Below are 4,587 nucleotides of genomic sequence, written 5' to 3'. Positions count from 1 at the left end.
TGTGTGTGTGTGTGTATACATGATATATATATGTATATATGAGTTAGTCTACGGGAGGGTCGGGATGGGGGCAGGGCAAAGATGCTCCCTAACAACCAAATGCTCATTTATGACTACGATGACCTTGGCTCTCCTCCCCATTTACTTTAGGGCTGTTTTTGTCATCAGGCAGTTTTCCTGCTGTGACAGAGGAGACAGAGGAGCGGGGCGGTTTCTTCCTGGGGGTGGGTGGAGGGTGGAGGTGGGTGGGATGCACGCATCCCCATCTGTGTGTGCCTTGTGGGACCGCTAGATTTAATGCCGGATTATGTTACCCCCATGGAGACGCTGAGCCCTGGAACACAGCCTACTAACAGGATTAGGGTTTCAGGATTTGAGACAGGGAAACATCAGGGAGGACAGGAGAGGAGAGCAGCTCAGGGACTGGGGCTGGAGAAGAGATGGGCTGGGGAAGAGAGCCCTGTCAAATGATGAGCGAGCTGGCAGGGAATGACCAACGTCATCCAGGAGAGATGGAGAAACACAGACATTCTAGCTGGGTGGGATGGATCCTCCATACCTGAAAAGCTCCTAACATTGATATTAGGAGATTCGTTTTCTTTCTTTCTTTTTTTTTTTAAAGAGAGAGGAGAGGGAGAGAGGGGAGAGAGGGGAGAGAGAGAGAGAGAGAAAGAGAATTTATTTATTTATTTTTATTTTTTTTTTTCGGCGGACACAACATCTTTGTTTGTATGTGGTGCTGAGGATCGAACCCGGGCCGCACGCATGCCAGACGAGCGCGCTACCGCTTGAGCCACATCCCCAGCCCCAGGAGATTCGTTTTCTAAGAAGGTGACTCTAACTACCGAGTGGGCACAGGGAGGCACCATCACAGGGAATGAAGTTGCGGAGTGTCTTGGCCACCATCAAGCTTCTTCCCAGGTACAGTCTCAGCAAACCACCCAGAAGGGAATGGTGACAGTAAAGAGTGTGACAACGGACTAGATGAGGCTCTTACTTCAGTGCTTCTCAGGGGTTGGTCAAGGAAAGCGTGTTCTCAGTCCAAACAAAATCACAGCCCCCCTGCACACCCCCTTTATGAGTTCTTTCCCAGCAGCCCCTGTGTACAATCTCAGCCTGGGTGCATGGGGAATTCAGCATCACGACTGTCAGCACCAGGGATGCTGGCCTCAGCTCCTGGAGACAGTTCAGCACCCATGGGAGTTAGGTGCAGCCTGCCACGGGAGCCTGATAGAGAAAAGGTTCGAGCGCATGTATAATGAAATTTTCCCTTGAGCTTCATAAGTGCAGAGGCTAAAGGTCTGAGCTCATCCAGTGGCAAATGGATAAGGGACAAATTTAATTACCTAGGGCACTGGATTCATCTCAGTTATAATGGAGGGGGCAGATAAACTGAGGGACTTGAACTTGGAAAGGACATCGCCCCTCTTTAGAGCACACATAACCATAGTGTAGATGAAGCAGCCCCACCCATGACTTCTAAAGGTTCATGTTCTTTACTACCTCGTGGTTTGGGACATTGTCCTCATCTTGATACCACAAAGTGATTATCACAGGACTAAGAGCAAGTAAGGCATCCACCAGGAGGTATAAACAAACAAACCCTCAAATTATTAATTGGAGGAAAATTACATCCCTACCAAAAGAATGAGGCTAGGAGGGATGACATTTATCTGGGGCAGCTCAAGTGCAGGACCATTAGATGCAGGGAGAGGTCTGGATGACTTATCATGGACCCTTCCAGGACTGTGATTTTAAAAGAGGCAGATAAATATCCCATGGGGCCCTGTTGCTTTTTAAATTGACAACTTGCTTCTGCTCCAGAAGAGCTGTGTGGGTCTAATACATTGACTCTATCTGCAGATAGCCTTCCATCTACAGATCTCCAGGTGCCCTGCCAACCGTGTCTGTGGCACCATTCCATTTGAGTGAATGGAAACACTGAGGCATGGAACTGGGAAGAGAGATCTCCAAGGTCGCATACTGCACTATCTGAGAAGATCTGAAAATAGACGCCATGTGCTTCTAACTCTTCGCCAACTGAATTGGGGGTCTGGTCTTCTGATACTACTCTCTCCTTCCAAGTCTCTGATTTAAAAAAAAAAATGATTTGTTTTCATTTAGAAAATAAATATTGGACAGAGAATGTTTGAAGTTGGGGTGATTATTTGTTTTGGTGGGATGTGGCCAAATCAAACAAAAAGCAACTTGATTTCAACTCTCCATTCTCCTGATTCTGCGATGGAGCCCAAACTCCAAAATGCTGAGCCTTGTGTTCTAAGCCAGGCTGTGTAATCATGACTTTCCTTCAGACCTCCACAAAACCCCATCTCTCCAGGAACATGCACGCCTCTCAGCCCTTAGACTGAACAGCTAGGAAGCCAGTTCCCCTCCAGGTACAAGATGAGAAGCAAGGCCAGGGCAGAGAGATCACCTGTCTGCAAATTAAAGCCTTTCACGGGAACTCCATGATTCCCCTGTCTCTAGGGTGAGTCTCAGTCTCTGAGAGCTTCAATTCAATAGGTGGAATGCTGTGAAATTTGGAAGCAAATAAGTCAGTGCCTGAAGGATGCCTGAGCCTCTTGGAGGTTGTTATGTCAATATGATGTGCTTAATGCATTCCTGCCACTTTATCATAGGGTAATTCTGAACACTGGAGGCCCTAACTTTTACCTTATCCCTGTCTTCATCCTTCTGTCCCCAATCTGGTTATCAGTGTGTTACAGAATTTCTCTTTTGTGCCTAACTTTCAAATAGGTGAGACTAGACCAGCAACACCATGACTAAGAGCAAAGTAACCAGAACTATGTCAACAAGGGAGAGGCTCACATCTACCAAAATAAGAGAAAATTGAAGACAAGGGCTTTTGCTTAGACATGTAAGGGCAGTGACCTCTGTCCCATTGTTCTGACACCAATTATGGCTCCACTCCTCAGGCACAGATTCACCCTCCGATGCAGAGTCATGGGGGTGGGAATCTCAGAGGAGGGCAGGACCATGACCAAGGCCTCATGCCTTTGAGCTCTGCTCTTATTCTCCATGTGCCCCTCTTAGTATGTAACTGTGACTAAAATCACATACATATACACAAACTTCCATTACTAGATTGACTATACTGTCTGTGTCTGGGATGTTAGTCATATAGTTGGTAAAACCCAAAGCAGTAGTTTCTGCTGTGGTTTCTCAAGAAATGTATGTGAAGCAATTTGTATAATCTAAGGGAGCACGTGGGTTGGATATGGGTTCCATCAGGCGGCTGAGCTCTCCGCCTTGTGGTTACACCATAAATATGCATAAGGAGGGCCCGCCCTATGTGAAAATCATAGGTTCCATGTGGAACTGGATAAAAATTTAGGAATGTGCTGTGCATGTGGCCTGCATAACCAAGCTGGGTTTTGCCAGGAGGATGCTCATAGTCACCCCAAAACAAGTTGACTCGCTCATTGGCAACTTCAAGAATACCTATCGGATAGACAGAAACCAAGAGAAGGCTGCTCACTGGCAGGGGATGCTGGAAAAGAATTCCTTAGTCTTCCTCACTACCTAGCAGCAAGAAGAAAGTCATTCCCCTGTAGGCTCAGACCTTGCCTTGCCCAGCTTGGGTCCAAATTGCAAATCATATTTTGCAAGGAAATAGCACGGTCATCCCCTGTCACCTTGAGTGCTCGCTAATCTTGTTTTTCTCTGATTTCCCCAATTCCCTGGTCTTTGATATGCTGCATTGGTGTTGACAGTGACCAGGGAATTAAAAATATAGTTCCAAATTTCTGCCCCAAACGTCCCAATCCCCTCCTCCCTATCTGTGTGCTGGGAAGGCAATTGCCAACAGTTTCCTTCACCCCAGAGCTGAGCAGCCTGCTGCCTTCCTCCCTGCTCTGCTTTTTCCTTAGGTCCTGCTGTCTGAATTTCACTTTCGAGCCCACCACTTAGCACCAGTTAGCTTGGCAATGTGCCCAGCATCTAGAGGCCACAAAGAGAAACTCAGTGGTAGTACCAGCGTGGAGGAAACCTCCCCACACTGCCCCAGGTCCCCTCCTCACCCCGCCTCCCCCCTCATGGCATCAAATCAAACTGTGGCAGACTTGACAAATCTATTTGGCACAGTTTACTCAACTATTTCAACCCCAACAGGCTGGAGAGCCGCACGGACGCACCACGAGCGGTACAGAATCTGCACATTAAACACAGATATCTGGGGGACACCCACTAATGAAGGGGCAGCAGAGGACACCCTTGCAGGGTAGGATGGGGAAGGCCTGCTGGCTGCCTACCACACGAGTAGTGTAGGGGGGGAGCTTGGGGAGCAGGGCAATGCCTCATTGGCCAGCTTTCCATTTTCCTGCCTGAGTACCAGGAGGATGGATTTCTAATGGGGAAAGAAAGGGCTTTTCCTCTGTCCCAGCTCCCTTTATTTGGGCAAGACTGATTCTCTAAAACAAAAACCAAAACCCTGTTTCTTGTTGGCTCCTGGGGAGAGAAATTTAGCCAAGAGTGGGCAGAGCAGGCAAAAGAGAATGCATTCAATATGAAAGTTGAGGAGGATGATTCTGAAGAGCAGAAAGCTAAATTCAATTCTCAGGAATATCT

The 4,587-nt window shown here is 47.7% G+C and overlaps 1 protein-coding gene across 3 annotated transcripts in view; it reads right to left on the bottom strand.

Moving 5' to 3' along the window:
- Positions 1 to 4,587, bottom strand: part of Nrp2 (neuropilin 2) — a 115,540-nt gene that overhangs the window by 62,756 nt on the left and 48,197 nt on the right. The window lies entirely within an intron of this gene.

This window comes from Marmota monax, unplaced genomic scaffold (assembly GCF_021218885.2).
Source record: "Marmota monax isolate L192 unplaced genomic scaffold, Marmota_monax_Labrador192_F-V1.1 WCK01_AAM20220418_F8-fsc00095, whole genome shotgun sequence".
Classification (NCBI taxonomy): Eukaryota; Metazoa; Chordata; class Mammalia; order Rodentia; family Sciuridae; genus Marmota; species Marmota monax.
Note: the sequence above shows the minus strand (reverse complement) of the source record. Positions and strands in the feature narration are given on the sequence as shown.